This window comes from Apostichopus japonicus, chromosome 14, assembly GCF_037975245.1.
Source record: "Apostichopus japonicus isolate 1M-3 chromosome 14, ASM3797524v1, whole genome shotgun sequence".
NCBI classification, from domain to species: domain Eukaryota; kingdom Metazoa; phylum Echinodermata; class Holothuroidea; order Aspidochirotida; family Stichopodidae; genus Apostichopus; species Apostichopus japonicus.
Genome location: NC_092574.1, coordinates 14,024,098 through 14,037,714, shown reverse-complemented (window position 1 = coordinate 14,037,714; position 13,617 = coordinate 14,024,098). Strand labels below are relative to the sequence as shown.

At 34.7% G+C, this 13,617-nt stretch overlaps 2 protein-coding genes across 2 annotated transcripts in view; one reads left to right on the top strand and one right to left on the bottom strand.

The window, feature by feature from the left end:
• LOC139979497 (MIT domain-containing protein 1-like) overlaps window positions 1–13,617 on the bottom strand; it is a 167,722-nt gene that overhangs the window by 726 nt on the left and 153,379 nt on the right. The window lies entirely within an intron of this gene.
• Window positions 1–13,617, top strand: part of LOC139979495 (uncharacterized) — a 34,926-nt gene that overhangs the window by 16,321 nt on the left and 4,988 nt on the right. The window lies entirely within an intron of this gene.

The window sequence follows — 13,617 nt, the reverse complement described above, 5'->3', positions numbered from 1 at the left end:
AACAATAACAAAGGAACAAGTGTAAGCCAAAGAAGCCTTTGTTGGGATTCTGTTAGGTCTTAACGTCAAATTAGTGGCAGAACTCTAAAAAAATGTCAGTTTCAATCTGAAACAAAATTGAAGGTGACTTGAAGTGAATGACGAATAAATTACTGTCCGCATTCCAATATCTTTCTTGTTTAGCAAACGATTTACTCTTTATGAACTGTTTAAAGGAAAGTAAACTATTTTTGGGGGGGGGGGGGGGGGGATTTGTCGTTTATTTGTAACATAGGGTTTATTTGATAAAACAAGTATCCTTGGATGTAAATAGTGAGGTATCCTGTTTGAAATAGATTTGCACTTTGCAGTGAATCTGCAGCTCTTTTTCTCTCTATACAATTAACCAATTTAAAAAGGGCTTTAGAAATAACTATAAATATATATATATATATATATATATATATATATATATATATATATATATATATATACATAGATATAGATATATATATATATATATATAAGTTGTATATAAGTTGGCCTACCTGTGAAATTAAATTCATCAACATATGATTGCATAATGGAAATAACCCTCAATCTATCTAAGATTGGAAAATATACCTACATAGTTTCCCTTTCTTGTTGCGAACTCCATGAACTAAGGTTACACCTGCTATTACGTGGCTAAGTGAGTTTGGTTCCCCCAGATCGTTGAATGTATCTAAAAGTTTTTGTTTAACTATCTTTTAGTAGTGTATTGTTTTTATAATGCTTTCAAATAATGCTTTATTAACTAAACCCTTTTGCGCCATATCATTATTCTCGTTTTACATGATTCAAACACTGAGTATACAAGCAAATGACCAAACATGAGTAACTTAACGTTTCTCATGAGATATTTAGAGTCATATGAAGAGTCTGTTGTTGCTGTCTTTTGTTATTTTTTTATTGCAAATAAGTGTTAAGCCCTGTAAATATATTCAAGCTACAATGTTAAAAGAATAAAAAATGAAAATGTGACCATTTTGTATGTATATAACCAAAAACAACAAGAACGATAACAAAATCGAAAGAAAACAGCAATACAAGGAGAAAGGGGTCGAAAAAGAAAAACATATTATAAATTAATATTTATCTGACAATCGATAGAAACCCTACTATTTCGAAAAGAGCGCTCTTCTTCCACATGACATATAAACAAGAAGCAACTAACAATAACGGACAATAAATGTATCATAGCGAGATATCTGATTAATATAACGTCAATCACAATACAGTTATAAATATCATATTCATACTGCAATAGTTATAAGAGACTTACTTTTACCTCATGGTTACCATGTTAACACTGCAACAGTAATATGCAGTATCCCTTCAAGTGTAGGCTTGCACTGCCTTATACTCAAAATTGCTCGAACGTATATAGGAAGGTTCATTCGTTGAGGCTAATGCAACATTTGCTTTGTTTAAGAGAAACATATTCTATGTGTTTTTCCGATAAAATCACCGACAATTGTATTCGCACTGATGATATAAAGATGATTAATTATCCTTTGTTTTTGGTTCATTTTACTGTTGTATATATTATTTGTCCTAATTGAAGAGATAGAGGACAGCATATTTCCAAGTCCAATAAAAACACACAGAATCCGAATGAAAATTTATCTTATTTCAAATCACCTTTTAGATACGTTTATAGAAAACAGGTCAAAGACATAAAAAAATATTTTGAGATAGATTTGACATATCATCTTCTTGGACCTATCCGGATGACTATCAAATGATTCAAATAGAGAACATTAATTGCAGCTATGATTCAGAAGACGATTTTTTTTGTTTTCCTTGATTGAGGAATACAAGTTTGTATGTGCTATCATATATCCATACCATGCAACAAAATTAACTCTTTTTTTCTCTGCTATAGTTCGTGGTTATTATATGTAAAGTGGCCATTGTCAGTAAAACCGTATGTCATGTTCGGCCTGGTCAACTATATGTACATCTGGATGGGAGTCCATAACATATCTGGGTTACCCGATTCCTCATCCTCACTCTCTCCCCTCCTCCTCCTCTTCCCCTTCCCCTCCCATCCCCTCACCTCCGCTCCCCTCCTTCTCCCTCTTTATATATCTGTTTTTCGTTGTCTGTCTTAGGCATTGAATATCTAGACAACAGATCTAGACCCCCTTTTATCGGTAGCCTAACCAGGAAACCTAAGCGAGGTTAAGGGGTAAATGGAAGGATGTAGGTTATGGAAAGAGGAAGGATGTAGGCAAGGCGAACGGGTAGGATGAGAAGGGGAGTGTGTAAAAAGTCTCACTTTGTGGTACTTAATTACAGCTTTACATTGAACAATTTTATCTATAAGTTATCTACAACAGTTCACATTCATGAAAGGGGAACTCATGAAGGAAGTAGCCCTGCAGTCTCTTATATCAGTGACCTGGTTCCAGGGGATAGGAAGCTTCCAAAAAGTGAGGGGGTGGGGCACAACATCAGAGGGGCCCTTTCTCATCCCACAATCACCACTCGTTATGCTATCAATACTATTATGGTGCACATGAATAATTAAAATAAAATATTAAATTAACAAAGGCTTAAGATTTCAAAGACAGTTCTTCATCAAAGGGGCACATTTTATTTGCCAGAAGGGCACATTTTTGGGGGGGAAAAAAGTGGAGGGCACGTGCCCCCAGGTTCCTACCCCCTGCCTGGTTCCCACACTTCTCCTCTTACTTACGGCAACTCATTTCTCTAATATGACTGAGGTACTTTGCCAAGGAATTATTTAGAAAATATCATTTTCTCTTATCTATTTACTTCTGAGTCTTCTGTGTCTATGTCTGCAAACGATGTTGACTTTAATCAATACTGTACAAGGAGAAAGACAATATCTTCCAAGTTTACTCCTATTCGTGTAATATGGAAGTGTAGACGTGTGTAAATTACATACGTCAATATATTAACTAATACTATACTAACTCAGGTATATTATGGTAATATCAATAGTCTATCGTTTAGTGTAGAGGCCTTATTAATGACCATTGTGACCGTGTAATGATAAAACATGGCCTACATCAACATTGGTAGAACATGACATTCGTATGTTTGCTTTACCAAAAAGAAAGTCCATCATATTTAATCATAATGTCAATCTTTACCGTCCTTTTATAACTATTCTAATATATAAGCTAATATTCCGCGGAATGAACATCTGAAGACTTAGCCTTTTACTACTAGTGACACATCCTGCAGGTTATAAAAATAATACAAATCAGGTTAATATATGGAAATATAAGTAGGAGTAAAGTAGACACCCTGGAAATATCACCCTCCGGGGGCGGGAGGGGGTTATACCTAGCCATAAAAAAGACCCTTCTACAAAAGAATCGATCCTTAATAACTGATTCTGCAAACTGGAGCCTTCAGTCAGGTAATTAATAGAGAACTATACGATGGTAGGATGTAACTAGTCGCTAGTTTGGTATCAGTCCACTGAAAGACATTAATAAACATTAAACAACATGATATACAGCAACACCTGATACACATGTACAGAGAACGCAATTATACTATAGCTGTAAGTCTTAAAGTTTTACATCAAAGTAAAAACTGGATCGTGCTATAAATCGGTAGCATGTGCTATTAGGCTTACAGTAAGAACTGAGGATATGTGTAATTCCAACAAATCCAGTTGTTTAGGATTTGTTGGGATTACACATATCCCTATAGTTCTTACTGTAATCCCAATAGCACATGCTACCGAATTATCAGATTTGTCAGCACGATCCACTTTTACTGTTGTACAAAATTTTAAGATTTGCAGAAGTTACTGTAATCTATTTGTGAATCGGCTGACGGCAAAGAACTTTATTTTGTTTTCACAGTGTTATTGTCGAAACATACTGGTTCTGTAGAACTCAAGAAAGTTTATGTCACTGTATACACTGATAAAATAATTGTCAACATTATATTACCAACAATATAAGTTAGATTTGTAACACTTTCATTGCAGATGTACCGAAGCCTATATACTAACTTGCATATAAAATTCTGGACGAATTGTTTTTGTTGTTGTTGTCACATTACATTATTAAATTTGAATAATGTCTTGGCGATTGTATCGGTTATGGAAATGAAAATAATTGTTTCGAAATTTCGACATGCAAACATGGCACGAAACGATTTCTTTATTGGTCTCAGTAGTTTATTGGAATGGCTCCGTAAGCTAATTAAGTAAAATTAGACAAATTAAGATAAATTAAGACTATAACACTGAAGATAATAAAATGAAGACTGAGATAGTGGTTTAAGGTTTTAGACTACACAACTTCTTTCTGTTCTTCATCTAGCTTCACTAAACAAGTTTCATCTCAGGTTAAAAATGAAGTAAAAGTTGACAATTTTGCGGGAAATGATCCAATTTGCATTTCACATGTGGATACTACTAATATAAAAACCGTCTGGGGAACGAAAATGTATAGACCCGAATGAATATAAATTAACTACATGCTCATTAACCAAGTTCATCTGATGAAACAATGTTAATGATGATGCCTTCATTATAATGACCGACTGCGATCTTAATTTGAGTAAAGTTTCGGTATATATTTTGTTAAAAGAATTTGTTAACCAAACGCAGAAAGCTACTTTAACATCGACCGGTATTGGCTCTTCTTGTCTGTATCTCTAAACTATAATCTGAGTCGATTATTTTATGGACGAAAACCGGTAATTACATATGTATCCCATACAAACCACAACACGGTTTTTCATTCAGCAATGTTTGATGTGGTTGTGTACAGGTTGGCTAAACCAGTATCCTACCAAACCCTATACTCTACATCCGATGTATTAAAGATGATAGGCTATATACTCGAGGTATGTAAACTGTTAGCCTAACCCTATTCGCTGTTTGCCTTTTCTGTTGTACCTTGACCTCTAACGCTTTACGTTGTCTTCGAGTGTCATGTTTTTTTGGACTGGTCATGTTTGTCCGCAAGTTGTTCGATGCACTTTCGTTATCTCGTGACAAGTAGACTGGGATACGAACTTAGCAAAGGAGTCAAGAAACAACAAAGGCTGCCGATTTGTTGTCTTTTTGATTAGATGCCACTTGTCTAGTATCTATCTATATCAACAAACTATTCTCTGCGCTATACGGTTACTGATTCGTGATACACCAGCCTCTTCACTGACCGCAAAAACCAGTATAAGCTTTATATTGTACCGTCAATAACGTTATATTATTGAAATTCATATGTACAAAATTATGTGACTAAGATATGGCTGAGTACGAGCAATAGTCGTTGTATCACAAAAGCACAATAGTCGTAGTATAATATAAGCACAATAGTCGTAGTATAATATAAGCACAATAGTCGTAGTATAACATAAGCACAATAGTCGTAGTATAACATAATCACAATAGTCGTAGTATAACATAATCACAATAGTCGAAGTATAATATCAGCACAATAGTCGTAGTATAACATAAGCACAAAAGCCTTAGTATAACATCAGCACAATAGTCGTAGTATATCATACGCACAATAGTCGTAGTATAACATAATCACAATAGTCGTAGTAAAACATAATCACAATAGTCGTAGTATAACATAAGCACAATAGTCGTAATATAGCATAAGCACAATAGTCGTAGTATAACATAAGCACAATAGTCGTAGTATAACATAAGCACAAAAGTCGTAGTATAATATCAGCACAATAGTCGTAGTATAACATAAGCACAATAGTCGTAGTATAACATAGGCACAATAGTCTTATTTTAATATAAGCACAATAGTCGTAGTATAACATAAGCACAATAGTCGTAGTATAACATAAGCACAATAGTCGTAGTATAACATAAGCACATAGTCTTACTTTAATATAAGCACAATAGTCGTAGTATAATACGAGCACAATAGTCGTAGTATAATATCAGCACATATATAATTGCAGAATATAGACCTATAGGTATACCTGTCGTAGAACCGAGTGAGAGATAAGATATAACCCATAATTATTGACATTTAAGGAGTACTGTTTTAGAAAATATTTTCTAAAGCATGCAGGACTCCTTATTTGTCAATTATGAGACTTATCTTATATATCTGCTTTTGTTTAACAATACTTTCTTTTGGAGTACAAGTACCCTGTATAATCACATTTTCGGGATGAAATAATATGTACTTTCCTTGGAGTTGCATACGAACTTAAACTTCAATTATCAGCTTTAATTTGTATGTTGCTTTTGCTTTGCTGTACTTTGTTTCAATGTTTTTGAAAAATTGATTTTCTTTTGACACAAACACCCCGTTCTTGTTTGTCATATAAACATCACAGTGAGTCTACGAGTATTACGTCAGACCCTTTTATCGTATTCTAGGATAATGTAGTATCGATCTTTGCTTAAGAATATACCATAAACATACTTGAAAGAAATAAACGATCATTTATGACACACTTTTGTTTATATACAGAAACATTATAACTTTAACTTATAACGTATTAGTTTCATAATTCTATAGCTGTTGGTTGACTAATAACAGTTCATTTTTGTTGGCGTTTTTTTTCGGCGTTTTATAATGTCCAATACTTTGAAATTCAACTATAGCTGTTTGTTTGAGCTAGCATGAATTCAATAATCTCGCTCTCTTCAGCAGAAATATAGGTCTCTCTTTTCCGCTCTAGAAATATTCTCGCCTATTCTCGCGATTAATTTTTTTAAACACACGGGCTGTTTTTTATTAATCTCAATATAGTTGTTGGTTGTTGTTATTTTGCCAGATTGCGATATTTAAATATATGCTATATCTCTTATATTGTAATAAAAGCAACAACGCTACTCTATTCTTATATCGTGGGTTTGACAACAATTATTGTCTACTCGCAAATGAAGCATCGAAAAGCGTACAAACTGTTACTTGTACACGAACTTTAAATATGTATTTTGAATACATTATCTATTGGAACTTGAAACATAAGAAATGTGTCTATTTAGGTAATCCCCACGAGAGGTCCACTACCCCCCCCCCTTCCCTCCCTATGAATAATTGCTACTTGAACTTGAAGCATATAACCAAAAAAGAATAGTTTTAGTAGCACCGCATGTAGGGATCTATATTTTGACGACAATAAGATTGGCAAACTGGGACATCGAACCACGTTTCCTTCAGGCAACCCTAACACGTTATCTAAGCATATTCCATGACTTTAGACATTCTTACCATTTTAAACTTTATTGTTAAATTTGCAAAAGTGTGAACTTAACCAGTTATAATGACAACAATGAACTGGGTTATAGGTCTAATATCTGCATTGTATGACCGCCAACCTTTGCGAAGGGAGCCAAACATAATACACACAGCGATCTACAATAAACTGGGTTGTAGGTCTAATATCTGCATTGTATGACCGCCAACCTTTAAAAAGGGAGCCATACACACAGAGATTTACTTCTGTGTGTGTACAGCGGCTTTGTATAGTCATACTCTTGAATTTCGATAGCTTAAACAATCATTATACCCACTTAACGGTCTATTGTTTCCCTTTGACCGACATTGTTTTACCCAAATTACCACTCACTTATGTCGTTGGTTGTCCCTATGTACGGTTTTGTATCCGAGCTAAATATCAGGGACGCCGCTCTACAAACTACATCTTATTAACTTTGAAACATCAAATAAATTGTGACCCACTTGTGGATGTAAAAATTGCATAGATTGAAGAGGTTTACATATTCTCGTCATAAATTTGCAACAAACAAAAGATCCGACAGGCAAAAGCTTACTCTTGCCGCCACTTGACTGGCTATGATAAATTATCGAAGGATTACTTTACAAAATTTAATGGTTTATTTGAATTGTTAATCATATATATATATATATATATATATATATATATATATATATATATATATATATATATATATATATATATATATATATAAATATATATATAGATATATATATATAGATATATATATATATAGGCATACAAATATATATAGGCATATATGTGTAGGCCTATATATATATATTTATTTATATATATATATATATATATATATATATATATATATATATATATATGGCTTTGAAGTATTTTGCAGAAAAATGACGATTCTTTTCGATATTAATTCTTACCATTGGACGAACATAGTCTACAATTTTTATTGCCAAGGTGAATCTTTTATTTGCTACCACATTCATCATTTTATCGTAACAATAGAAAAGACAATGGGTCAAGCTAAGACCATTGTTTTTCTATGCGTTTATCTTTACATTTCTGTAATAATTCAACAGTCAATATGCAGTTGCTAGATTCTTATTGTTTTGTAATGGATAGTGTTTTTCTTTGTCATATGACATTCGTATATGTTGTAATGTAGCCTTTGTTGTCATCACAAACTCTTTTGTCATTAATGCACAATGCAAGTTTGTCACACAAAGCTGCAAGGTTTTCCTGCATAACCTTGTAACCTTGTCAAACAGATGCAAAAGAATAGGAACTATTTCTGGCGGCCAATCTTGTTGAGATTTGGACTGATAACGAACAGTTGGGAACCGTCCTCCCCCTCCCCCTCCCCCCCCCCCCGCCTCCAACTTCTAAGGTTAACACCCCCTCCCAATGCCTCTCTTGACATGTTACCAAACAACGGTATTACTTAGCCACAACTTTACTTCATTGTGCCGACGACATCCAAATCACACTCCGGGGGAACTGACGGCTCTCATGGGCTCCATCAAACCGTATCATCTGAACAAATACAACTCTATAACGCGTTTATTTAAATTGTCTTTTCTATTTTAAGTCACTTTTCCACACACACAAAAAAATCATGTTTAATGAATCTACCAAAGAATGCATAAAAGCACTTGAACGGCGCAGTCAGGTGACAGGTGTTGTAGGAGACCACATCCATGAGGTACTTATCGGGGATGTTTTAGCACCTCGTTTTTTTAGTTCAACCAACACCTGTGGAGTCTGATATTAACACGAATCCTGGTCCCTAACATAACTCTCTCAACCACTTAAACAAGAGAAGCCACCTGTTTCCATCTGTAGCGTGCAACAAAACTAAATTGTGCTATAGAAGAGAAAAGGAATTTATGTATAAGTTATATATGTAAAAACTATATATGTAATATAAAATCAGCTATTACACGTATATATATAATATAAATCCAGGGACCTTTATTCTCCATAAAGTGTAAGTACAGTGTTCTGGTGTCTACCACGCACTCTCTTTAGGTCATCAGAAGTTCATTGGTTTATGAACGACTGATGTTTCCCATTCAGGAGTCTGACAAAGGCCGTCGGTTATTTTTTGTTTTATTATTTTATTATTAAAACTGGAGTATTTGCTTTACTTGATTTTGTCAAATTAATTATAGTTTGAAGGACACGTGAGAGTTTTCGAAAGGTACAAAGCGGTTGCTAAAATGTCCTTGTAAAATTCATAATGTGAATCCCGCAATATGCACGAACATCCTCTCTCTAATCCGTGAGTTATCTCATGTAGCTATATATACATATAAACTTATCTTTGAATTATACAGACCGTTTGAAAGGAGAAAAGCAAAATTTTTGGGTTAAACCGGATTTGAACCACATGACCTCAGGTTTTGCAGCTCATGTCACTTGTTCAAATCCCGTTCAAGCCCAACATGTCTTTACACTTGTCTAATTAATTATAATTTCCCACTTTGCTGTTGTTGATTTTTACTTTTTGAATATTTTTTTTTTTTAGCAGAAGTGACTTTGAATCTTATCATCTCTCTATTGCTTTGGGAAAATATTAACAATTTGTTGCTGGGGAAAGGAGTCTGATACCCAATGGATCTTATACAAATCACCTGTACAAGGTGGTCACTATATATGTTTTAGCTAAGCGTTTGTTAACCTGCGGTGTAGGGACCACTTAGGGGTGCGAGGCAGCTACGAAGGTGGAGAATCATGATAGGCAGAAACAGCAAAAAAAAATCATCCACAGCTGGTAAAGGGGTGCACATTTTTTCTTCAATTGGTGTGGGGTGCGAGTGGTTGAAAAAGTTTAAAAAAATATATATACAAAAATATTGGTTTGGCTGGTCTGGTACATCGCTTTTTGGTTTGTTTCAAGTTTACAGTCTTTCATTCAACTGATTTACTAACCAAATGAATTATATAAACCAACAATTTATTACCAAAAAACCCTAAAAACTTGAAAGAGAAGTATAGACGTATATTTGTAAAGGTTTCTCAAAGGTTGCCCCAATATAGTCAGAATTCAAGACGTTTTCTTTTATCAACTATTTTCCCCCTTATGACTATGTCATTACATTTACTGTATAGCTAAGTTTCTGTTTAATTTTGTTGGGTTAGAGTAGCTACTAGCTAATATATAACTCTTTTCTTTCAAAACTATTTGGTTCAACATGTTGTTGCTATTAGGTTAAGTATTGTATCGACTGAATGAAAACTTTACCACTAAAAAAAAACTAAAAAAAACCCAGAGTCCCACGAGTGTATCTTGATTGAGATTAAACCATGGACATCACTTTCACAATAGTAAGATTCCTTTGATGTACCCCCGACGATGAGTCGAGAAGTCAGCCACCTCCCATTGATAAGTCCTTATTGATAATAAAGAAGAACCAATGGAAGCATTCTTTAGCCCTTCATGCACCCCTTTGTGGCCATTCATGCACCCCTTTGTTGCCTCGCCATCCCGTCACTATAATATGGTCTGTCTGCCTACTGTACTGTACCCTAGCCAAGACTGAATACAGTCCTCGGGGGACCCTGACTTCGCTGTCTCTTTACATTAAAATTCTGTTCCATTCTTCTTCTTCTCCCCCCCCCCCTTTTTTTTTGCCTTCAATTCTTTTTTAGCTGATCAATGGTATATTCATGAAACCAATCTAACACACCTATTGTCTACCTAATACCCCTCTGGATCATTGTGCCTCCAGAAAGACTTGTTACCCGTTAGTATACACGTCTAACGGTTCCATGAGGATACCGTTAATTACCCACTGATTTCTTTAGAGCTAACGAAAAACCATTACGACTTGTTCACCATAGCGTGGAATTGGGTGATCATTATACAAAGATTATGACGGGCCCTTCTGACTATAGGATTATAGGTAATAGATCATTGGCCCGCCTTACACCGATTGCGTTTTAAGGGCCGAAATATAATTACGTAGACAGAATCTTAGGCATCCCTAGGGGAACCGACACAATAACTACATGATAATAATAAAATTGACGGGAGAGGGGGGGGGGGCAAAATGATAAAACAAATGAATGCAAGGAGATGCAATGATGAAGTAGGATATTCACTTGTCGAAAGGAGAAATAAATTCGATCATTAATTTAATTAGTTTCTTACGAGGGTAAAGGTGAAATGTTGTCTTGTATAAATGACGTCTTTACTTAAGTATACATTACGTACTATACAGTGAGGAATTGACGTTACATCGTGTTCTACTCTCATTCAGTTTGTACAATATATATAACACATGTTCATTTTTAAACAGTTGCTCTGTCCTGCTGTTAGTGCGGCGGAGACGGGCCGAGGAATAACTTGCCCACAGTTCTTGTGAAAAACATCAGAAGTGCCCATATCATAAACTAGAATTGGCCCTCTTTTTTTGTGTAAAAGTAACTATTTTCAGTTTTAAATCAAACGGTGACCAAGTTGTTATTTAGGAAATTATACTTTTGTGAGAAATTTAAGAAAACTGTAATTAGAAATTGCCCTTCTGTTGGAAAAAGAAAAACTATGGTAAATAAAAAGTACTGTTTCGTTGAAAAACATTCATAAGACCTGGAAGTTGTGATACAAAATGCACAGAGTGTCTATTCTTTCTGGATGTGATAACATTTTCAAATCATTTTTTTTTTTTTTTTTTGCATATCAAAGTCACATGTCCAACTTCCCTTCGAAATTTGGTCAACCCTCCCTTGATTGAACCCTCTTCCGTTCTATGTAATGCACCTAATGGCTTAATGCTTCCACATTACAGCCGCAGGAAGAAATCTCAGAGAATTCTAGATCACTATTAGTAGAATACATATATTTTTTCGGGACATTCTCTGAGAACCCACTCTCCCAACCTCTCATGCACTCTCCACCTCTCTCCACCCACCCACCTCTCTCTCACTCTCTCTGTATGCTTATCCTGCAAAAGACATGCATAGAAGCTAAAGATTACCATTGTCCGGCTGTGTATCATTTTGTTTGGTTTGATATGGAGACCTTAATTGAAATAAGAATGTTAAAGCGGACTATACTAGAGTCTGAAAGGGGCCCCTAGACTACGCGGCAACAATCAAAGGGTTTGAAGTATTACGGTTCAATAAGGTAGACCTTTCCACATTCGATTTACTGTCCGCAGTAAGTCATGAATAACACTTTCTATTCATCCGTGTTTGCATTAACAATGATTGTAGGGGTATTACACGCCAAACCTCTCCAGACGGCTCTCTCTAAGCCGTCAAATTTCAGTGTGGAGTCTAGATAACATGTTAATCTGTTAGGGTTGTCCGTTATTCATCAATTTAACCCCTATACTTGGAATTTTGAATTGAAGAGGAACGTCCACCGGCGTCACTTGTATAGTTATTTATATGAAGAGAATAGTAATTAGTATAACATTAATGACCGTGTTTGAATTATCAAAGGACATGCATGTGATGAAGATTAAGATGGACTTGTAGAGGTGGGGGTTCTAACACCGCCCACGAATTGACTGGTTTTGATAAAGATATTCAAATAGACATAGGCATTGACAATATCTTTTTGGGGATTTGTGTCTGATTATATATCATCTCCATGTAGGGCTAGTCGATGGTTTGGGCTCATTACATATTACATAATATTCACAATAGCTTGGCTGTGTGTTATAATTTGAGTTGATAGTATATTTTGTAAAGGAAGCAGTTGTGAAAAATATGGGTTTGAAGGATAAAGATAAAAATATTATTTATGAGAACATGAATTATTATTATACCAGCAAATGCTATTAATTTAACTAACACCAAACACTGTGTCGGCTTCGAGTGGTTACTTCAAAATCTAAATCCCATCAAAAAGTCCCAGGTGAGACGTTCTGTGTATGAAGAATTTATTTACATAAACTCTGAAATCATCACTAGTTAACTATATTATTTTCAATAAAAGCGTTCGTTTATGACGACGATTTGTACTTTTTAACCTCAAAATTTAATATTTGAGGGTATGATAAATAAATTATTAATTTTAGAGTATGACATTTACAATTATGCGATACAGAGGGCGACCAGGCAGACCCGTTGTAGCTGCCGACCGTATGATTCAGACTAGGCGTATCATCCTGCATGCAGGTACCACCAGATGGTCAAGGCACCATGATATCATAATGTGTTAAACCTTGTGTTGCCGATTATAAATATATACGTACCATATGGTTTAGTTAAATGTGTAGGCACATGTAATGCTCACTAACAGCTTCTTTACTGTATATTGTAAAAATGCTACACTTTATACAATAAATGTGAGCATAACTACTTTGAAATAATAATTGTTTCAATGTACAGTAAAGACAAGTTAATGATAAATTGTGCCCTTATAATCAATAGAAAATGTAAACAGCATAAAAA